Source organism: Schistocerca americana, chromosome X, assembly GCF_021461395.2.
Source record: "Schistocerca americana isolate TAMUIC-IGC-003095 chromosome X, iqSchAmer2.1, whole genome shotgun sequence".
In the NCBI taxonomy this organism is placed as follows: Eukaryota; Metazoa; Arthropoda; class Insecta; order Orthoptera; family Acrididae; genus Schistocerca; species Schistocerca americana.
Genome location: NC_060130.1, coordinates 312,448,784 through 312,473,517, shown reverse-complemented (window position 1 = coordinate 312,473,517; position 24,734 = coordinate 312,448,784). Strand labels below are relative to the sequence as shown.

Here is a 24,734-nt window from a genome sequence, read left to right as displayed (position 1 = left end):
TTTCGAGCACCAGGGCCCCCACTTCTCATGCGATACCCTGCTCTTCGCACAGAGATGGTCTGTCACTTAGTTCTTGGTCATTCAGATTTGTTTGAATACACCGGAAGATCTGCGCTATCTAATGTCTATTTCATGTAATGGTGCATTTTATTGTCATACACTACCACCAACTCAGCATGGATTCTTGACGCGTCGTCCCCCTTCAAACGGAACAAACGAATTACTCCACTTCAGTTGGACAGTTGCACAAGTTTGTATCGGCTACTCGAGCGGCGTGCTGCAGGATATGGTCCGTCTACTTCAGTTTGTACGAGGACTTCGGACGTATACCTGCAGATAAACAACCATTAATTACGTAACTTTATTTTTCGATGTGATAATTTATGATGTCCCCATGAACCATGGAGGTTGGTGGGGAGGCTTGCGTTCCTCAGCGATACAGATAGCCGTACCGTAGATGCATCCACAACGGAGGGATATCTGTTGAGAGGCCTGACAAACGTGTAGTTCCTGAAGAGGGACAGCAGCCTTTTCAGTAGTTGCAGGGGTAACAGTCTGAATGATTGACTGATCTGGCCTTGTAACATTAACCAAAACGGCCTAGCTGTGCTGGTACTGCGAACAGCTGAAAGCAAGGGGAAACAACAGCCCAATTTTTTTCAGACGGCATGCAATTTAACTGTTTGGTTAAATGATGATGGCGTCCTCTTGGGTAAAATAGTCCCCCATTCGGATCTCCGGGCGGGCACTACTCAGGAGGACGTCGTTATCAGGAGAAAGAAGACTGGCGTTCTATGGATCGGAGCGTGGATTGTCAGATCCCTTAATCGGGCAGGTAGGTTAGAAAATTTAAAAAGGGAAATTGATAGGCTAAAGTTGGATATAGTGGGAATTAGTGAAGTTCGGTGGCAGGAGGAACAAGACTTCTGGTCAGGTGATGCAGGATTATAAATACAAAATCAAATAGGGGTAATTCAGGAGTAGGTTTAATAATGAATAAAAAATAGGAGCGCGGATAAGCTACTACGAACAGCATAGTGAAAGCATTATTGTAGCCAAGATAGACACGGAGACCACAGTAGTACAAGTTTATATGCCAACTAACTCCGCAGATGACGAAGAGTCTGAAGAAATATATGGTGAGATAAAAGAAATTATTCAGATAGTGATGGGAGATGAAAATTTAATAGTCATGGGGGACTGGAATTCGATAGCAGGAAAAGGAAGAGAAGGAAAAGTAGCAGGTGAATATGGAATGGGAGTAAGGAATGGAAGTGGAAACAAGCTGGTAGAATTTTGCACAGAGCATAACTTAATCATAACTAACATCTGGTTTAAGAATCATGAAAGAAGGTTGTATATGTGGAAGAGGCCTGGAGATACTCGAAGGTTTCAGATAGATTGTAAATAATGGTAGGACAGAGATTTAGGAACCAGGTTTTAAATTGTAAGACATTTCCAGGGCCAGATATGGACTCTGATCTGAACTGCACGTTAAAACTGAAGAAACTGCAAAAACGTGGGAATTTTAAGAGATGGGAACCAGAGGTTGTAGAGAGTTTCAGAGAGACCATTAGGGATCGATTGACAAGAAAAGAGGAAAGCAATACAGTAGAAGAAGAATGGATAGATTTGAGAGATAAAATAGTGAAGGCAGCAGAGGATCAAGTAGGTAAAAAGACGAGGGCTATTAGAAATCATTGGGTAACACAAGATATATTGAATTTAATTGATGAAAGGAGAAAATATAAAAATGCAATAAATGAAGCAGGCAAAAAGGAATACAAACGTCTCAAAAATGAGATTGACAGGAAGTGCGAAATGGCTAAGCAGGGATGGCTACAGACAAATGCAAGGGTGTAGAGGCATATATCACTAGGGATAGATACTGCCTACAGGAAAATTAAAGAGACCTTTGGAGAAAAGAGATCCACTTGTACGAATATCAAGAGCTCAGACGGAAAACCAGTTCTAAACAAAGAAGGGAAAGCAGAAAGTTGGAAGGAGTATATAGAGGGTCTATCCAAGAGCGATGTACTTAGGGGCAATATTATGGAAATGGAAGAGAACGTAGATTAAGATGAAATCTGAGATATGATACTGCGTGAAGAGTCTGACAGAACAGTGAAAGACCTAAGACGAAACACGGCCCCGGGAGTAGACGACATTCCATTACAACTACTGATAGCCTTGGGAGAACCAGCCCTGACAAAACTCTACCACCTGGTGAGCAAGATGTATGAGACAGACTTCAAGGGAAATATAATAGTTCCAATCCCAAAGAAATTAGGTGTTGACAAATGTGAAAATTACCGAACTATCAGCTTAATAGATGCCGACCTCGGGGATGATCAGTTTGGATTCCGTAGAAAAGTTGGAACACGTGAGGCAATACTGACCCTATGACTTATCTTAGAAGCTAGATTAAGGAAAGGCAAACCTACATTTCTAGCATTTGTAGACTTAGAGAAAGCTTTTGAAAATGTTGACTGGAATACTCTCTTTCAAATTCTGAAGGTGGCAGGGCTCAAAAACAGGAAGCGAAAGGCTATTTACTTGTACGGAAACCAGATGGCAGTTATAAGAGTCGAGGGGCATGAAAGGGAAGCACCTGTTGGGAAGGGAGTGAGATAGGGTTGTAGCCTATCCCCAATGTTATTCAGTAAGCAAGTAGTAAAGGAAACAAAAGAAAAAAGAACAAAAGAAAAATTTGGAGCAGGAATCAAAATCCATGAAGACGAAATAAAAAGTTTGAGGTTTGCCGATGAGATAGTAATTCTGTCAGAGATAGCGAAGGACTTGGAAGAGCAGTTGAACGGAATGGACAGTGTCTTGACAGGAGGATGTAAGATGAACATCAACAAAAGCAAAGCGAGGATAATGGAATGTAGTCGGATTTAATCATGTGATGGTGAGTCAATTAGATTAGCAAATAAGACACTTAATGTAGTAGATGAGTTTTGCTATTTGGGGAGCAAAATAACTGATGATGGTCGAAGTAGAGAGGATATAAAATGTAGACTAGCACTTTCAAGGAAATCGTTTCTGAATAAGAGAAATTTAGAAACATCGATTATAGATTTAAGTGTCAGGAAGTCTTTTCTGGAAGTATTTGTCTCGAGTGTAGCCATGTATGGATGTGAAACATGGTTCAAATGGCTCTGAGCACTATGGGACTTAACTTCTAAGGTCATCAGTCCCCTAGAACTTAGAACTACTTAAACCTAACTAACCTAAGGACATCACACACATCCATGCCCGAGGCAGGATTCGAACCTGCGACCGTAGCGGTCGCGCGGTTCCAGACTGTAGCGCCTTTAACCGCTTGGCCACACCGGCCGGCGGATGTGAAACATGGACGATAAATAGTTTAGACAAAAAGAGAATAGAAGCTTTCGAAAGGTGGTGCTACAGAATAATGCTAAAGATTATATGGGTAGATCATGCAAGTAATGAGGAGGCACTGAACAGAATTGGGGAGAAGAGGAATTTGTGGCACAATTTGGCTAGAAGAAGGGATCGGTTGGTAGGACATGTTCTGAGGCATCAATGGATCACCAGTTTAGTATTGGAGGGCAGCTTGGAGGGTAAAAATCGTAGAGGAAGACTAAGAGACGAATACACTTAGCATATTCAGATGGTTGTAGGTTGCAGTAGTTACTTGGAAATGAAGAAGCTTGCACAGGATAGAGTAGCATGGAGAGCTGCATCAAACCAGTCTCCGGACTGAAGACCACAACAGCAACAATAACAATTTATGATGACTTGGCAGAGCATGACAACAATATTAAACAGGTAACAATTTCCTAATGTTCTACAAAACCACCCGTACGATGTAGATTGTGAAGTTGTACACACTGTTAAGAAACGTTGAAAGATGATCCTACTAAAAATATGTGAAACAAAAATATGACACAGAATGATAGCTTACTTTTGAGTGACGAAACTCAATTCTCCCCTCCCTCCTCTGGTTGATAAATTAACTTTCAGTTATAAATATTAGATAACAGTTGTAAATTCATCTTAATTTTTCCATTTTTAGTTAAATGTATCTATTTCCAGATTTTTTAAATGTATATAAAACCTTTTAACTGCCTATCTCACAAACAACACACTAAACTGAATACGTTAACTAGTTTCGGATGATCGCACAACCATTCTAATGTCAATCACGGTAAAACATTGTGTTAACGTATACAGGGTGTTACAAAAAGGTACGGCCAAACTTTCAGGAAACATTCCTCACACACAAAGAAAGAAAATATGTTATGTGGACATGTGTCCGGAAACGCTTACTTTCCATGTTAGAGCTCATTTGATTACTTCTCTTCAAATCACATTAATCATGGAATGGAAATACACAGCAACAGAACGTACCAGCATGACTTCAAACACTTCGTTACAGGAAATGTTCAAAATGTCCTCCGTTAGCGAGGATACATGCATCCACCCTCCGTCGCATGGAATCCCTGATGCGCTGATGCAGCCATGGAGAATGGCGTGTTGTATCACAGCCGTCCACAATACGAGCACGAAGAGTCTCTACACTTGGTACCGGGGTTGCGTAGACAAGAGCTTTCAAATGCCCGCATAAATGAAAATAAAGAGTGTTGAGGTCAGGAGAGCGTGGAGGCCATGGAATTGGTCCGCCTCTACCAATCCATCTGTCACCGAATCTGTTGTTGAGAAGCGTACGAACACTTCGACTGAAATGTGCAGGAGCTCCATAGTGCTTGAACCACATGTTGTGTCGTACTTGTAAAGGCACATGTTCTAGCAGCACAGGTAGAGTATACCGTATGAAATCATGATAACGTGCTCCATTGAGCGTAGGTGGAAGAACATAGGGCGCAATCAATACATCAACAATGCCTGCCCAAACGTTCACAGAAAATCTGTATTGATGACGTGATTGCACAATTGCGTGCGAATTCTCGTCAGCCCACACATGTTGATTGTGAAAATTTACAATTTGATCACGTTGGAATGAAGCCACATCCGTAAAGAGAACATTTGCACTGAAATGAGGATTGACACATTGTTGGCTGAACCATTCGCAGAAGTGTACCCGTGGAGGCCAATCAGCTGCTGATAGTGACTGCACACGCTGTACGTGGTACGGAAACAACTGGTTCTCCCGTAGCACTCTCCATACAGTGACGTGGTCAACGTCACATTGTACAGCAGAAACCTCTCTGACGCTGACATTAGGGTTATCGTCAACTGCACGAAGAATTGCCTCGTCCATTGCAGGTGTCCTCGTCGTTCTAGGTCTTCCCCAGTCGCGAGTCATAGGCTGGAATGTTCCGTGCTCCCTAAGACGCCGATCAATTGCTTCGAACGTCTTCCTGTCGGGACACCTTCGTTCTGGAAATCTGTCTCGATACAAACGTACCGCGCCACGGCTATTGCCCCGTGCTAATCCATACATCAAATGGGCATCTGCCAACTCCGCATTTGTAAACATTGCACTGACTGCAAAACCACGTTCGTGATGAACACTAACCTGTTGATGCTACGTACTGATGTGCTTGATGCTAGTACTGTAGAGCAATGAGTCGCATGTCAACACAAGCATCGAAGTCAACATTACCTTCCTTCAATTGGGCCAACTGGCGGTGAATCGAGGAAGTACAGTACATACTGACGAAACTAAAATGAGCTCTAACATGGAAATTAAGCGTTTCCGGACACATTTACACATAACATCTTTTCTTTATTTGTGCATGAGGAATGTTTCCTGAAAGTTTGGCCGTACCTTTTTGTAACACCCTGTATAGTAAGGTTAGACAGTATCAACATATCTTGCTACTTTCTTATATAAGGGACATCTCCAAAAATGTGCTAGTTATACAAACGTGGTAAAAAAGAATAATTTAAAAGTTAAGAATATAAACCATGCAATTAAATATAAAATTTTTAAACGTCATCGTTGCAAAACGTAACTTCTCGGAACCAAGAAGATAAAATATACAAATATGCCAATTAGAGCCTAAGACAAAAAAATGTCTCACCGCTATGGAATTACCCAAATTGTGTGGAAATAGTTAGATGTGATGTACATGTACTACAAACAAATGATTACAATTTCAAAAACATTGGGTGATTTATTCAAGAGAATTGTGTTTGCAATATGTAGTGATCACCTGAAGATGGTCCAAGAAGGCGAAAGCCGGTTTGTGACCTAGCGGAATATTATGAAGGTGTTTGCTATTTAATAAATCCTTATGAATACACCTCGTACGTCTGTGTGGGGTTTTGAAATTAAGATCAGGAAAAGCTACAAATTTCAGCTAATCTATTTCCGTTAATTCGGATTGTGAGTTGACACAAAAAGTACAAAGTTCAAATAGTTACGCTGTAAATTTATTAAGTTACTCCTTGTATTATTTACATCTGTCCACGTGTGTAGTCCCAGGCAAACTGGGTTGGCTGATGAAGATAAGGACGCGGGTGAAGTATTACCGTAACGAACACTTCGCAACCTCGCGACGTAACTGAGTTCTTAGAGCGGATATAGAAACGCTGTAGTTTATTAACGTAGAGCACGTTATCGATTGTGACGGCTCCGTGCTTGTAGATGTAGCCAGTACTGCCGATTGCGTTACTGCAGTAAGGACCATCGAACAGGACGAGCGTGGGCTGGCGGGCTATCGACCCCGACCTGATCTCAGCCAACACCTTCAGAAAGGCCAGCCGCAGTTCCCACCGTCACAGAAGCTGGCGGCAGCGCAGTCAACTACTAGAAAGGTCAGCAGTTATTAATAGGAGCGTTTATGTAACCAAACACTCTAAATCTACCATTTCAAGTTTTGGTTACAATGATTCCTGGGATGGAGAATCTGTTTCAGCACTTAAATGACTAACTCTATAATTCATCACGTCGGTAGAGGGCAGCATCCTTTTTGCGCACAGAATTTTCTCAGCACAAAGTGACTTATCATCATCAGTTATCTGCTATATTAGCAGGTCCTTTGCCTCTCCATTTTCTGCGATCCATTGCTTCCTTCTTAAGGCTGCTGTATGTTGTACCGTCCATCATGTCATCCAGTATCTGGAATCTCTTCCTTTCTCGCTTCCTTTTCCCTTCTACATAACCTTCTAAAACTGTTTTTATCACTCCGTCATTCTTTCTTAATATATGCCCAATCCAATTTCTTTTTCTTCTCTTTATTACATCTAGTAACTGCCTTTTCTCTCCCACTCTTCTCAGTACTTCTTCATTTTTTACTCTGTCCATCCAACTTATTCTTTCCATCTTCCGCCATGTCCAAATCTCAAAAGCCTCCAGCCTTTCTCTGTCTTTTTTCCTCGTAGTCCATGTTTCAGCGCCATATAGAAGAACACTTCATACAAGACATTTTATGAGTCTCTTTCTGAGTTCTCTGTCCAGACCGCTGCAGAATATTTTCCTTTTCTTATAAAACGCCTCTTTTGCCATTGCTATCCTTGTTTTAATTTCTGTGGTGCACTTCCAGTCGGTGTCTATCCTGCTTCCAAGATACTTAAAATTTTGCACCTGTTCTAGTGTTTCTCCATTCAGCACAATTTTTATTTCCTTATTTCCCCTATTGCCATTACTTTTGTTTTATTTGTGTTAATTTTCATTCCATATTTTTTCCATTAGTTGCAATGGTGTTCACCAAATCCTGTAATTCTTTTTCCCCTGTGGCTAGAAGGACCATGTCATCAGCAAATCTCAAGCACCCTACTCTACTTCCTCCAATTTCTACTCCTTTGTCATCTAATGAGCATTGGTCAATCATATTTTTCAAGTACAGGTTGAAAAGAGTAGGTGATAAACAGCATCCTTGTCTTACTCCTTTCCCTAGTCTGATCCAGCTTGTACTTTCTCCTCTCACTTTAACTGAAATTTTTTGATTAAGGTACAATGAGTTTATAAGTCTTCTGGTTTTCCAGTCCACTCTCTTTTCCCTCATAATAGTCGCCAGCTTGTCCCAAACCACATTGTCAAATGCCTTTTCTAAATCGATGAAGCACATATATAGGTATCTTCCTTTTTCAATAAACCTTTCTCCCAAGATTCGTAGGAGCCCTATTGCATCTCTGGTGCCCGTATTCCGTCTAAAGCCAAACTGCTCCTCACCGAGATTCTCCTCTATTACTTTTTCAAGTCTTTTATTAATTATTCTTAACATCACTTTGGCTGCATGTGAAATGAGGCTGATTGTCCTGTGCTCGCTGCATTTCTTGGTTCCTTGTTTTTTCGGTAATGGAATCATTACTGTTGTCAAAAAGTCCTCAGGCCATTCACCACTGTCATATTTTATTACATAACCTCAATATTTCTCTTATTCCATTGTGGTTCAAGCATTTTAGTATTTCTCCCGGTATTTTATCTGTACCTACTGCTTTGCCATTTTTCATTGCAGCAATGGCAGACTTTACTTCTTCCATTATGATGGTCGGTCCTTTCTCTTCATCACTTACACTGTTGTGTGGTTCAAGTTCCAGAGTTTCTGGTTTGCTATTTGTGTCATATAGCTCTTTTATATATTCTTCCCATCTCTGGAGGACATCGTCACGATCTTTGTACACTACCTCTTCGTCTTTACTCAAAATTTCCATAGTAGCACTTCCTGCTCTGTTTTGTTCCCATGTCATAGTCTTTACTCTGTTGTATAGTAAGTCGTATCTTCCCTTCCTGTCCAGTTCTTAAATTTCATCACATTCCTCTTTTAGCCATTTTTTCCTAGCCTGCTCTGTTTCTCTTCGCAGTTCGTTATTTAACCTTCGGTATATCTTTCTTGCATCTTCAGTGTTCTTGTTTTTCAATTTTCTTCTCTCCTCCATCCTGGAAATCATTTCTTGTGTGACCCATGGTTTTTTTTTTTTGACCTTTTCCCTTTTACATATCCTATATTTTGCTGTCCTGCTTTAATGATTCCTTCTTTCAGCATATTCCAGTACTCGTTGGCATTATCAGGTGCTTCTTTGTCTCGTAATGTGTTTAGAAAGTCCCGAGACACCATTTCTGTAATTTGTTCTTTGTTGGACCTTATCTTCTCTAGATCCCACTTCTTCACCATTGTCGCCTTTTTCAGTTTTTTCATTCTTATTTCTATTTCTGCCATAAGTAAGTTGTGGTCACTATTAATATCTGCACCTGGTAATGTGTGCACCTTCTTGATTCCATTCCTGTATCTTTCTTCTACCAGTATAAAATCGATTTGGTTTCTATATTTATCCCCTGGTGATTTCCAAGTGTAGAGCCTCCTCTTATGGTTCTTGAACCATGTGTTTCCCGCTATCAGCTGCCTTTCCCTGCAGAAGTCAATTAACCATTCACCTCTGTCATTTCGCTTTCCAAGACCATGACTGCCTACAATGTTTCCCTCTTTCCCTTCTCCCACAATGGCGTTCCAGTCTCCCATTACTATTTTGCAGCATTTTTTATTCTCGTCCATTATTCTCTCTATTACATTGTACGTTTCCTCTAAAATTTGGTCATCATGTTCTGAAGTTGGAATATACACCTGGACAATTAGTAAATCTTTTTGTGCTCCTTTCAGCCTTACACCAATAACCCGGTCATTTGCATAGTCTACATATTCCACACATTTAGCCAATTCCTTTGTCATAATCATTCCTACTCCATTAATTCCTTTTACTTCTCCTCCTGAGTAGTAGAATACATATTCATCTGACTGCAACTCTCCATGTCCATTCCATCTTACCTCAGCAACTCCTACGAGGTCCATATGATTCTTTTCCATCTCTCTTTTAAGGTTTTCTAGTTTTCCTGCTTGTAGCAGAGTTCTGACATTCCAGGTACCAATTCTCGTTTTGATTTTTTGCCTCCTTTCAAGTTGTCCCCCCCCCGGAGATCCGAATGGGGGACTATTTTACCTCCGGACACTGATTTAACATGAGAGGAAGCCATTTTTTTTTGCATAAAATGGAGACTGCATTATGCAGGGAAGATAATCTGCGGTGGTATTCCGTTGCCTTCCGCAGTTCTGGAGGCTGCCCCTAACATGGGATACAGACGCCTTTTGCAGCCGCCCGCTCCGGGTCAGACGCTGCATGAGAAGTATAGGTTGGAAAATGAAAGACCCCTAGCCCTCGAAACCTAATAGCGTCAGGGTCGGAAAAGAACAAGAGCTGGCCGAGGGTGGCCAGATAGGAAAAATAAAAGTCAGGAGCCTGGCATAAGTAAGTGGAAGCAATGCCAGGACTCAGCTCGGGGCCCCGTAGTCGCCAGCCACGTATCACTAGGTGTGACTCCCTGAGGACACAAAGTGACTATTGAAATTTTTATTCTGGCTGCGATGTTTTTCGTTGAAAGTTACAAGAGTACGTGCTGCGAGTGACATAGTGTATTGAAACACGACTGTAGCTCACGTAATTAAAAGCACGGTCATTATACCTGAAAGCTCTAGATCCTTCTTTTTTCTTCAAATTGAAGGAAAATTGATATGAGTGTGGCACTACGAGTAATAGCCTCAATTTAAATGTAATCTCTGGTAATTGTCTCAGCCTGGTACCATATATTTTAAGTAGTAATAGCCTAGTGACCGCAACCTCTGTGCCAGGCGAATGTGACGTCACACAGTGGCTGCTGGGAAGGGCCCAGCAGAGCAAGGGGTAGACTATTCTCTTTTTGGAAGCCATGAGAGCAACATGTACTGTACTGAACTTCACTGACGTGATTAATAAATTAGGTCACTGTTCAAGTGAGACTTTACTTGAGCTATTGTGACAGTGACTCAAATATTTAAAAATATTTAATTTTTAAAACTGTCATGCCGCGAACCAAGTACATAGAACGAAGAAACTTCTTTCGATCATCGAGAATAATATTAGAAGACTGGCCAGTACCAGAGGTAATATCAGAGAGGGAATGTAATTATTTGGCTCATTTGATTCTAAAGCATTCGCATGTGCCGCCTCAAATTATCAGGCGCCACGAAGCTGATTGCAACAAATGACCACTAATTTTACAACACACAGTTTCCACCCTTGTAGTATACACATGACAAAATTTTTCACCACGTCTGACAAATAACATCGGTACAATAAGTGTGCTTCGACATGATGTGTTACTTTCAAAGTAAACTTTTGTACGTTAATTGCTTGTGCAGTCCGCAACTCGTGGTCGTGCGGTAGCGTTCTCGCTTCCCGCGCCGTGTTCCCGGGTTCGATTCCCGGCGGGGTCAGGGATTTTCTCTGCCTCGTGATGACTGGGTGTTGTGTGGTCCTTAGGTTAGTTAGGTTTAAGTAGTTCTAAGTTCTAGGGGACTGATGACCATAAATGTTAAGTCCCATAGTGCTCAGAGCCATTTGAACCATTTTTTGATATCTATTCAGATTTCACGCCAGCTGCATAAGAGTGGCACTAGTAGCGCCGCTGCGAGGATGCACATCAGGTTTGCTTTGAATACACGCTGTACCGGTTGTGACCGTTAGTTTCCTTTGACATTGGATGTGTTAAGTTAATGTTAGTCAAGAATGCCTTTAAGGAGATGGACAAGATTAGTGGTTAACGTCCCATCGACGACGAGGTCATTAGAGGCGGAGCACAAGCTCGGATTAGGGAAGGACGGGCAAGGAAATCGGCCGCGCCCTTTCAAAGGAACCATCCCTGCATTTGCCTCAAGTGATTAAGCGAAATCACGGAAAACCTAAAGCAGGATGGCCCGACGCGGATTTGAACAGTCGCCCTCCCGAATGCGAGACCAGTGTGCTAACCACTGCGCCATCTCGCTTGGTAAATGTCTTCAAAGCGACAATGACAACATTATCAACACATCACCGAGTAGAAATACGTCGTGTAATAAGGTTACGAGAAGCTGGATATTCCTCCTACGATATGGCAGAAAGACTTGGCAGGAATGTAGCCAGTGTACATGGCTGCTGGCAGCGGTGGTCACGGGAATGTACGGTAACGTTACGACCGGGCTCCGGACGGCGACGTGGCACTACTGAGAGGGAAGAACATCGTGTTCGGTTTATGGCAGTGGCGCATCGTACTGGATATGCTGACATAACCAACTGATACAAATCGGTTACTTCAAGGACAGCTCCGAATCAGACGTCCTGTGGCGCGCATTCCACTGGTACCAAACTACCGCCATTTGCGACTTCAGTGGTGTCAAGCGAGAGCTCATTGGAGGACAAGGCGGAGGTCTACTGTGTTTTCCGATGAAAGCTAGTTCTGACTCGATGCCTGTGATCGTTGCGTGTTGGTTAGAAGGAGGCCAGCTGAGGACCTGAACTAACCTGAAATGATAATTAAATCAAGATCCTAAGCTGTCAACAGACGTTGATATGCATCAATGGAGACAGTTGAAAATGTGTGCCCCGACCGGGACTCGAACCCGGGATCTCCTGCTTACGTGGCAGACGCTCTATCCATCTGAGCCGCCGAGGGCGCAGAGGATAGTGCGACTACAGGGATTTATCCCTTGGACGCACCCCGTGAGACCCACATTCCCAACTTAATGTCCACACACTACATTCGTAGTGCCCCTGCCCACTACACTCTTTACTCGCGGCGGACAACCTTACCGAGTCCAGTAAGAGTTCGGGCAATGCGTGTGCATCCAGAACAAAACGAAGAAGGTCAATGACCGGTTAGCCTTAACTACATGAAGATGGTATCTGTTCTTTCAGAAAGAACAGATACCATCGGTGACCATGCAGCTCTCTTAGAATGAAATGATAATTAAATCAAGACCCTAAGCTGTCGACAGGCGTTGATATACATAACGGGAACAATTGAAAATGTGTGCCCCGACCGGGACTCGAACCCGGGATCTCCTACTTACATGGTAGACGCTCTATCCATCTGCATGCTCTATCCTGTTTGCACGCTAGACACACACTGAAGCTACACCTGGAGTTGTGGTTCAAGAAAATGGTTCAAATGGATCTGAGCACTATGACACTTAACATCTGAGGTCATCAGTCCCCTAGAACTTAGAACTACTTAAACCTAACTAACCTAAGGACATCACGCACATCCATGCCCGAGGCAGGATTCGAACCTGCGACCGTAGAGAGTTGTGGTCTGGGATGCGATTTCGTATAGCAGCAGGAGCAGTCTCATGGTTATCTCACGCACCCAGACTGCAAATTTATGCGTCAGTCTGGTAATTCGACCTGTCGTGCTGCCATTCGTGAACAAATTTCCATGGGGTGTTTTCCCACAGGATAACCCTCGCCTACATACCGCTGCTGTAACCCAACATGCTCTACAGAGTGTCGACATGTTGCTTTGGCCTTCTCGATCACCAGATCTGTCTCCAGTCGAGCACATATGGGACACCACCGGACGACATTTCCTGCGTCATCACAACCAGCGTTAATTGTACTGTACTGACCGACTAAGTACAACAGGCATGGAGCTCCATCCTACAAACCGACATGCGGCACCTGTACAATACAGCGCATGCACGCTTGTATGCTTGCATTCAATATTCTGGCGGTTACACTGGTTGTTAATGTACCAACATTCCACATTCGTAATGGTTTATCTCGAGCGCTTATATTGACCAGTTACCTTGCAATGTTAATCTCTTTAATATGTTACGTGGACAAACGTATTCACGAAATTTCATTACTCTGTATTTATTTTTTTCAGTGAGTGTATGTTCTCCACAACTTGACGCAATTTAACTAGTTAAATTCGTCCTTTCGGTGTAAAGTTTTTCTACTAGCAGTACCCCCACTGTCCAACACTAAATTCAGATACGAACGAACAAAGTACAAAACTGTCTTCTGTCTCATTGAAGACTGTCGTACTTAAATTCGTCCCTTAACTCCGGAAATGACTGTACACAAATACAGACTTTTCAGCGTCTTTATACATGACATGCAGATGCATATTTTTAGGCATCTAGAGACTAATAAAATTTTTCATAAAATTTTAAGATAATGCCATTATGAATTCCGTCACGAACCTCTATTCTGAATGAGTTGCCAAGGTACAGGAATTAGTAAGTCTCGCAACACGCTGCGTGAATATTGAGTTCAAATGACGCAGAGTTCACACACCCCCTGCAATGCGCGGCAATAGAGGGGCATGAGATGAGCTAATGTGTCTTAGAACGGCCGTGTTAGAGACACATAAAAAGAGCTGTATTTAAAGGGCCTTAGAGCAGCAGGGAACATTGCCAATGATAAAAGTTTAACTAGAGGTCAACAACATCATCTACTCCAAAGGGCGCCCATTTCAAAGCTACGGATACCATTCCATGCCTTCCCTCGGTCTGACTAGCGACATTACCCAGTTGTTTTTACCCGTCATGGGCTCGTACTATGTTCTTGACACTAGATGTTCGCTGTCACAAGGAAGAGGGGACGGTAAAAGGCAAATGCGCAGTACGAATAGCGACGCGCTAGTCTGGTAAGTGGGCCGACGTTAGTAGTTCAGGTTGCAGTGACGCTGAAATGCCTACAGGCTGCCGCGAATTTTCCTCCTTCATGTCGAACCACGATTTCCATTTGTTTGGAAACAAAGTGCACGGCATGAAAACAAATTCTTCGTGTCGCCAAGCTATGATGCTTTTACAGAGCCCTTTAACACCATCTCCTGTGTCACCAAAAGATATGATTAAAGTTCAGCTATGTTCTATTACATAACTTCCTGACAAAACCGATACAATCGCTGTAGCACATTTTTATGCAACAGGTTTCTTTAGTCACCCAGCAATTCTAGTTACATAAATGAGCTTCACCAGTGTTCTACCACACACTTCAGCCATTCCCGTCGTATGTGTCATATTTCAGACTCGTATAGATAGTGATGTGGGAGGAAATTGGCCATAGCTTAATTGTAGGAATCATCCCGTGCTTCAAATACAAAAGTAGTTGAAGAAAGCCGACCTTACGCGATATCAAATTTATAATTTTGATGAAAGTAACTATATAAGGTTTTCTTGCGTGAAATTTAGTCTGTTCATGCTATTCACGCTAAACGCTACTTAATTCATTATCAGTCGAAACCACTGAATTAGCTGATCGAGTGATGTACCTAACAAGGGAACCTCCCCATCGCACCCCCTTCAGATTTAGGCATAAGTTGGCACAGTGGATAGGCCTTGAAAAACTGAACACAGATCAGTCGAGAAAACAGGAAGAAGTTGTGTGGAACTGTGAAAAAAATAAGCAAAATATACAAACTGAGTAGTCCATGTGCAAGATAGGCCACATCAAGGAGAATATGAGCTCAGGAGCGCCGTGGTCCCGTGGTTAGCGTGAGCAGCTGCGGAGCGAGAGGTTCTATGTTCAAGCCTTCTCTCGAGTGGAAAGTTTAATTTTTTATTTTCAGACAATTATCAAAGATCAGGCACTCACACATAATCAACTTCGCTCTCCAAAATTCCAGGACATGTTTAGATCTGTTTGGACATTGCAGGATTTGTCGGTCTACAAACGGAAAAATTTGAAAACGTTAAAAACATATGTTTTGACAGAGCATAGGGAAAACTGTGCGACTGTGAAACTGTTGCATTCATTTGTTGCAGTTTATGTGACAAACTCTTATGTTTTCATCACTTTTTTGGGAGTTATTATCACATCCACAAGAAAACCTAAATCGGGCAAGGCAGAAGAAACTTTTTACCCATTCGCGAAGTGTACAAGTTAGATGGGTCGACAACATATTCCTGTCATGTGACGCACATGCAGTCACCAGTGTCGTACAGAAAAAATGGTTCCAATGGCTCTGAGCACTATGGGACTCAACTGCCGAGGTCATTAGTCCCCTAGAACTTAGAACTAGTTAAACCTAACTAACCTAAGGACATCACAAACATCCATGCCCGAGGCAGGATTCGAACCTGCGACCGTAGCGGTCTTGCGGTTCCAGACTGGAGCGCCTTTAACCGCACGGCCACTTCGGCCGGCCCCGAGGCAGGATTCGAACCTGCGACCGTAGCAGCCGCGCGGTTCCGGACTGAGCGCCTAGAACCGCTAGACCACCGCGGCCGGCTTCGTATAGAATATATCAGACGTGTTTTCCTGTGGAGGAATCGGCTGAGCTATGACCTTGCGATCAAATGTTTTCGGTTCCCATTGGAGAGGCACATCCTTTCGTCTAATAATCGCACGGTTTTGCGGTGCGGTCGCAAAACACAGACACTAAACTTATTACAGTGAACAGAGACGTCAATGAACGAACGGACAGATCATAACTTTGGCGAAAATAAAGTAAATAAAATTTTCACTCGAGGGAAGACTTCAACCAAGGACCTCCCGTTCCGCAGCTGCTCATGCTAGCCACGGGATCCTTGATGTTGCCTATCTTGCGCATGGACTACTCAGTTTGTATATTTTGCTTATTTTTTCATAGTTCCACACAACTTCTTCCTGTTTTCTGGATTGATCTGTGTTCCGTTTTTCAAGGTCTATCCACTGTGCCAACTTATAACTAAATCTGAGGGGGGTGCGATGGGGAGGTTCCCTTGTAAGTGCTGCTTAGTGCTTGCTGCCTCTGGGTGAACTAGCGCAGCACAGTCATCGTTTCATTCCCTGGTCACTGCACGCGTTCTAAGCATCTTATCTTTTTTTCTGAACAATTTTTCGCATGATGAAACATGTGTTAAATAAACAGACATTAGATACATATATTAGTGTTATGTTTCTGAAAAGGAAACTCATTAGATACTAGTAAATTTTGAAAATCATAATACATTAATGAAATTTAAAATAATAATCAAATTATCTTAATGACCATATTTCAGGATAATTACACGCTAATTACATTGCATTCAGTTAGCGAATAATCGCTCTGTGTAATTAAAGAAGTACGAAATCGAATGAGTCTTGCTGCACGCTAGTCGGTTGTGCGTCATATCGCTTTCCTTCAGGTAGCCGCCTATATTTCCCGAATACAGCAGTTGTTGGACAGTCGACTGCCCTGTGAGTCATAAGCCTTTTAAAATTACACGTGAAACATAAAACATAATTGTCCAATGCCACACAGCATTACTATTACATCATACAGGGTGGTTATAGTTCAACTTTCGCTACTTGAGCCAGTGTGAACGGAAAAACGTGTACCCAGCTTTATAGGAATGATGTCCAGATTGTGCGCTGCAGGTTTGCATTGTTAGTAGTGTTGGTGTCATGACTTGCCGTTAGGCACCGGTATTGGCGTGGCGACATAGGGTTGAAACACAAGCATCAGTGTGCGTTACAAATGGTTCAAATGGCTCTGAGCACTATGGGACTTAACATCTGAGGTCATCAGTCCCCTAGAACTTAGAACTACTTCAACCTAATTAACCTAAGGACATCACACACATCCATGCCCGAGGCAGGACTCCAACTTGCGACCGCAGCGGTCGCGCGTTTCCAGACTGAAGCGCCTAGAACCGCTCGACCACAACGGCTGGCTGTGCATTACAGTTGTCGACAGTCAACATGGGTCTGGACAAGGTGAGCAGCGCCTCATTCATGAAGCTGTTTTATCAAAAGGACAGCAGTAGTGCTGCTGCTGCTCTTCGCGAGTATCGATGTATTGAAGGAATACAGAGAAGTCCTAATTCCGCACCTGGGTTGAAGAACATGATTCTGAAGTTCGAATTAACTGGCGATTTAAGAGCTGCTCCTGTGAGAGGTCAACGGCTAATGCACAACAAATTGTTGAAGAGGTTACTGCTGCTATGGCTGAAAATGCTTTATTGCGAATGTTTAATTATAAGCACTGTGTATATCTTTGCCAGTAAGATAGCCATCTCTAGAGATGTACAGTCATTCTTTGCATTTCATAGTTACTGTCATGGGGACAATGACTCTTCGTAGAGTTTATTCATATTCTAAACACTAGCAAAATAAACCGCTGGGAAAGTGGTGCTTTTGTCAGCCGTAGTAACAGCAAACAGCCATCTTACTGGTCAAAAATGTCAGAATCGAAACCATTGATTGCATTAAGGGACACACGAGAAATCTGTTTGTAAATCTTGAATCACCTGGATCTGCTTGGAAAAGGATTGTTACATTGCATCTAAATGTGACAGACATGATGTTATGCGATCTGTTGTTTTCACGACGTATTTTTAATTTATAGAATTCTCGGGTGACCTGCCGATACAATGTAAAATCTGTATTTCCACGCCGGCCGGAGTGGCCGAGCGGTTCTAGGCGATGAAAATAAAAAATTAAACGACTGACTCGAGGGAAGACTTGAACCAAGGACGTCTCGTTCCGCAGCTGCTCACGCTAACCACGCGACCACGGCGCTCCCGAGTTCACACTCTCCTTGATGTTAATTATCTTGCACATGGACCACTCAGTTTGTATATTTTGCTTATTTTTTTCGTAGTTCAACACAACTTCTTCCTGTTTTCTCGATTGATCTGTGTTCAGTTTTTCAAGGCCTATCCACTGTGCCAACTTATAAGTAAATCTGAGGAGGGTGCGATGGGGAGGTTCCCTTGTAAGATGTCAATTGCACTTCGCTCGTCGGTTATTGATTTGAACCGTTAACGTTATTATTATTACTATTATTATTTTCGACGTTTCCTGTTTCCTGGAATGTATGTATTACGTTGATAAAGGCAGATCGCTAAGGTGCTGCACGATCAGGCTCTATCTCAGCATACGGTCGCACTACTGCTCTCGTGTTTTGGCGACATTCGCTTTCTCAGCTATTGGGTAGAATATTGTGAAGATCTGATAACTTTATGGAGACGTCGTCTACTCGTTGCTACAGCAAGGCACAGTCTAATGATCTTCACGCAAAAGATAAACAAACGAACCGAGCAGTGAGTGGAATGTTGTTTACATTTGATAGTCGTCATGCAACAAATAACCACACGAAACCTGCAGTGAGTGGAATGCTGTTTACATTCGATATAACCTATACACTAAAGCTAACACGCAGCGTACCTGTTCTTCGTAACCGATAGTCCATAATTAACGGATCCTGATACATAACCAAACCTAAGAGAACCTAATGCATTGTACGCATTTTCAAACGTATTATTGAAAGGTAAATAATATACAATCCAACTATCATATCTCCTCTACTCTTCCACCTACGAAAAAAAATTATAAACACCACATTATGTATCTCTTCAAGTTAAGCAGCTTTTTTTCGAAAGATTTTCCTCTATCATGAGAAGAGGCTGAGTTATGAAGGTAGTTTGTCTTAGGTGCCGTACCTTTGTACACTGGTGTCGAAAACTAAAGCAACAAACGGAAATTTTGCAAGGTTGCCTTTATTTTACCACACAACAGTACAAACAGGTGACAGTAGATGACAGCAAAGTAGAAACAACGTAAAGACTACAGGACGTAAACAACTGCAACATGCATTAAGGTAGACAAAAATGTTCTTATTTTTTTTCCAGCTTAACAGATTTGCACACACACGCGTTCTGACAATTGGTTAATGTGCTTAATATGGCGTATGAGAACCTCTGTCAGCAATAAAAACTTGACAACGGCAGGGCATGCTGTGAATGATGTAATGAATCTCATGTTGAGGCAATAATGCCCTTTCTTCCAGCAGAGTTGCTCGCAAGTCTTGGAAAACGGTAGGTGGATGCTAAAGTAATGCAACCCGTCTCCCTAGTGCAGCCCAGACATCGTCTATGCGATTGAACTCTGGAGAGCGAGCAGGTCACGCCATGCGTGCAAATCTTTCGTTTCCAAGGAAACATCAACCACCCGTGTTCTATGAAGTCGAGCATTATCTTCGTCAGTACAAAGTCTTGGCCCACAGCTGCTCGCAACAACCACACGTGAGATCCCAGGATCTGGTCACGATACCTTACAGCAGTTAAACCTTGCCAATTCTCCCTGGTTAACATAATCACTGCCCGCACCAAAGGGATCATCCTCGATATCGGTCTCTTTTCACAACGTTTGGGTCTTCAAATCGTGTTCCAAGTTCCCTCCAAATGCGAATACGTCGAGAATCACTCTCCATACCAAATCGGGACTCATCTGTGAAAAGAACATTGGTCCAGCATTCAACCGCCCAGGTGGCATTCTAGACGTTCGTTTCTGTGAAGACGTGTCATAGGTACACATACAGCAGGTCTCCGACGAGGCCACTTTGGCGAAGCATTCTGTGTCTGGACACAACACGCCCAGCGGATGCTGCTCGGTCGGATGCAAGTTTCTATGCAGTACTAAGGCGGTACCGTCGTGCCCTTAGAGGGAAATAACAGTTCTGTCTTTCTGATGTCACACGTGGTCGGCCCTATCTTACTCTTTGGAATACAGTTTCTGTCTCTATAAACTGTCTCCACATCCGAGGAACAACAAAACTAGGAGGTCGTGTAATATCCCTGTGTCCTGGTCCAGCAGTTTTGTCAACATTGGATTAGGTGCTCTTTGTGACGTGGATCGTTGCTGCTGTGACTGTGTCACTGTACATTCGAATGACAACAGGTCCGACATGTCGGGAAGACGTGCTGTCAACAGTGGCTGCCGCTGGTGAGGCAATCGCAGAACATTGTAAAACAATAAACTGGTAGCCAAGATGACAGGAAATCTTTTTAATCCATGATTACCGGTTTCGGTGAAACTAAAGCCGCCATCATCGGATCTTAGGACACATACAGTTTACAACATCAAGGCAAACAATGTTGTAACCTGTATGTGTCCTAAGATCCGATGATGGCGGCTTTAGTTTCTCCGAAACCGGTAATCATGGAACAAAAAGAATCCCTGCGATCTTGGCTACCAGTTTATGGTTTTACAAGCATCTAGATCGCTCCCACATGAGCACAATGTGCTCCCTACAAAAGTCGCAGAACACATCCATGTCCTCGTCTAGCACCAGATCATGGTCTGTGATAATAACAAGAAAACTTAAGTATAAACACATTAAACATATATTGTGCGTACAGAATGCCATAACATTGTTAATTTATCACAATAGGTCTGTAAGACACACATGCAGTAGTCCTGTAAGTCTTTGCTACCCTGTCGTCGCATTGGCGTGCTGCGACGCGTGCACACACCGTGACAATGCACCCTGTCATAAAGCAGCATCTACACTCCTGGAAATGGAAAAAAGAACACATTGACACCGGTGTGTCAGACCCACCATACTTGCTCCGGACACTGCGAGAGGGCTGTACAAGCAATGATCACATGCACGGCACAGCGGACACACCAGGAACCGCGGTGTTGGCCGTCGAATGGCGCTAGCTGCGCAGCATTTGTGCACCGCCGCCGTCAGTGTCAGCCAGTTTGCCGTGGCATACGGAGCTCCATCGCAATCTTTAACACTGGTAGCATGCCGCGACAGCGTGGACGTGAACCGTATGTGCAGTTGACGAACTTTGAGCGAGGGCGTATAGTGGGCATGCGGGAGGCCCGGTGGACGTACCGCCGAATTGCTCAACACGTGGGGCGTGAGGTCTCCACAGTACATCGATGTTGTCGCCAGTGGTCGGCGGAAGGTGCACGTGCCCGTCGACCTGGGACCGGACCGCAGCGACGCACGGATGCACGCCAAGACCGTAGGATCCTACGCAGTGCCGTAGGGGACCGCACCGCCACTTCCCAGCAAATTAGGGACACTGTTGCTCCTGGGGTATCGGCGAGGACCATTCGCAACCGTCTCCATGAAGCTGGGCTACGGTCCCGCACACCGTTAGGCCGTCTTCCGCTCACGTCCCAACATCGTGCAGCCCGCCTCCAGTGGTGTCGCGACAGGCGTGAATGGAGGGACGAATGGAGACGTGTCGTCTTCAGCGATGAGAGTCGCTTCTGCCTTGGTGCCAATGATGGTCGTATGCGTGTTTGGCGCCGTGCAGGTGAGCGCCACAATCAGGACTGCATACGACCGAGGCACACAGGGCCAACACCCGGCATCATGGTGTGGGGAGCGATCTCCTACACTGGCCGTACACCACTGGTGATCGTCGAGGGGACACTGAATAGTGCACGGTACATCCAAACCGTCATCGAACCCATCGTTCTACCATTCCTAGACCGGCAAGGGAACTTGCTGTTCCAACAGGACAATGCACGTCCGCATGTATCCCGTGCCACCCAACGTGCTCTAGAAGGTGTAAGTCAACTAGCCTGGCCAGCAAGATCTCCGGATCTGTCCCCCATTGAGCATGTTTGGGACTGGATGAAGCGTCGTCTCACGCGGTCTGCACGTCCAGCACGAAAGCTGGTCCAACTGAGGCGCCAGGTGGAAATGGCATGGCAAGCCGTTCCACAGGACTACATCCAGCATCTCTACGATCGTCTCCATGGGAGAATAGCAGCCTGCATTGCCTCGAAAGGTGGATATACACTGTACTAGTGCCGACATTGTGCATGCTCTGTTGCCTGTGTCTATGTGCCTGTGGTTCTGTCAGTGTGATCATGTGATGTATCTGACCCCAGGAATGTGTCAATAAAGTTTCCCCTTCCTGGGACAATGAATTCACGGTGTTCTTATTTCAATTTCCAGGAGTGTATTAAGAAACGGTTTGTGGACGTAACATTCCTGAAATGAACTGGCCTATCCAGAGTCCCGATATGAATCCAATGGAAACATCTTTGAAATAATTTAGAACGTCGAGTTCACTCCAGACGCTAACGTCCAACATCAGTACCTTGTCTGGTTACGGATCTTAAGAGGAAGACTGGGCTGCCATTCGTCCATAGACATTCAGACACCTCATTGACTGAGTCCCAACGGACTTCAACCGTTATACAGGCAAGGTTAGACAAACCCCATATTAATGTTCTCTAATAGGTGGCCAGATATTTTGATCAAACAGTGTATTTCTACTCTGTGATAAATACCACACTGTTTCATGGAAACAGCTGGCGACTTGGTCGGGCATTTGAAGCTAAAGACTTCTAGAAGTAGCAGCAACCGTTGTCAGCTCTGTGCAATTCTTGTTAATTCTACTTGCGGCGTGAAGTCGCGCATGTGCCTTGGCGTGTAAGGAATGAGCACCCGCCAAACGGATAAGTATGGCTTATAGCCGTCCGTGCGGGGAACATAACGTGAATTCAGTTCTTGCGCGGTAACACCAGCACTGCTATCGCGTGTAACTGTCGCCGTAAACCAAACCACAAATTTTTGCTATGCGGAGACGCTGCCTCTGCTCGCCTAACTGTAACTGATGAAAACACGGGCTCTCAGGCTACGCGAAGCTGAAAATCAGTTTGCCATTTCTGTGGAATTGCTTTTCCTAGCCCTTATCGCACAGTTCTTGAATTCAATTACCCTTTAAAGCATCAGTGAATTTATTTGTAGCATTAGCGATATTTTTCTCTCTTCCTCTAAATTCAGAAACCATTTCACTCACTTGCATTAATTTGTATATCTGTGCTCTTGTTTATACAGAAGTCAGCTGTGGACTAATGTGCTGTTTTAAGACTATTTCCACTGCAGAATTATCTAAATGTCAATTTCGTCTCAGACACGTCCATTGTAAATAACTGGGGATCGATAGTAACAACATTGTCTATTTTTATCACGAGAAAGCTACACTATAATTCTGATCTCTATAAATCTCAGATTCCTGTGAATAATATTATAGAAAAAATCTGTTGTGGAAACAGAAATCTGTAATTCTGGAATATGTCAGACTTCTTAATCACCATTCTTGCAGAACAGCCCGTAGCCGGCCGAAGTGGCCGTGCGGTTAAAGGCGCTGCAGTCTGGAACCGCAAGACCGCTCCGGTCGCAGGTTCGAATCCTGCCTCGGGCATGGATGTTTGTGATGTCCTTAGGTTAGTTAGGTTTAACTAGTTCTAAGTTCTAGGGGACTAATGACCTCAGCAGTTGAGTCCCATAGTGCTCAGAGCCATTTGAACCATCTGAACACCCCGTTTCTTCAGTAAACACTAAAATATCGTCTAATGGAGAACAGCGTTCTGTATACATAGAAAGTTGTTATTTAGTCACGATGGCAGAGAATGATAATTGCATTACCGATTTCTAATGATCATTGCCATTTTTATTATGTGGCAGAATTACGCACTTCCTGTAGCTATTTATTTCAAATGAGTCGAAATGTACTGAAATGAAACTGAATAGTAGATACTGATATTTCGCTGTTTTTTGGTGAATGGGATGACAGTTTAATAGTGTCACACTACGAGCTGGTTATAGCCAGTCCAAAACTGATTATCTCTGTATTGCGGCGTGCGTTAGTGGAGGTTTCCCACTATTTCAGCAGGGCGCAAGTCCAAGGGGGGGAGAGAGGGCAGGGTCACAGGGCCCGTAACCCCCCCTCCCCCCTCCAACATATTTCAGTAGAAATGTGTATATTTTTACTTATATCGGTTTCGAAATGTCACAGCTAACTTTCGGTCAACAAGCAAAAACTGCATGCTACATTTAAAATAGGTTACTTTTTAATTGCTCATGTGAGATATGCTGCAAACTTGCTATTTTCAGTTGTAATAATGAATTTAAAAAAATGGAAATGGTAATGTTAATCAGAACACAGGAAAGAGTTGTGACCTAAATAACAATAGATTTATTCATTCTTAACATCAAAAGATAAAAAAATGGCTAAAGGAACGTCACACGAACATTTTTATTTGACAAACGCTTTCACTAATATGGGGTCAACGGTAAACAAAGCGATCAGCTGGGGATCGACACACGAGACTAACCAGGACACTAATGGCTTTATCTGACTTCATATATATGAATCCGGGATGTGACCCAAAAACTACGCTACTATCAAGCATCAGTACTCTATTATTCCATAAAGAAAAATATAGTTCAAAAGAACAGGATGCTGAGAAGCATATATCGGAGCCCTACGCCGTAGCAGCGAATA

At 43.4% G+C, this 24,734-nt stretch overlaps 1 protein-coding gene and 1 non-coding gene across 2 annotated transcripts in view; one reads left to right on the top strand and one right to left on the bottom strand.

Moving 5' to 3' along the window:
• The window catches only part of LOC124555767, a 225,168-nt gene that overhangs the window by 55,907 nt on the left and 144,527 nt on the right, over window positions 1–24,734 (top strand). The gene's annotated exons all lie outside the window — the stretch shown is intronic.
• On the bottom strand, window positions 12,321–12,395 carry Trnat-cgu. The gene has a single exon. It is a non-coding gene; the product is annotated as a tRNA-Thr (tRNA).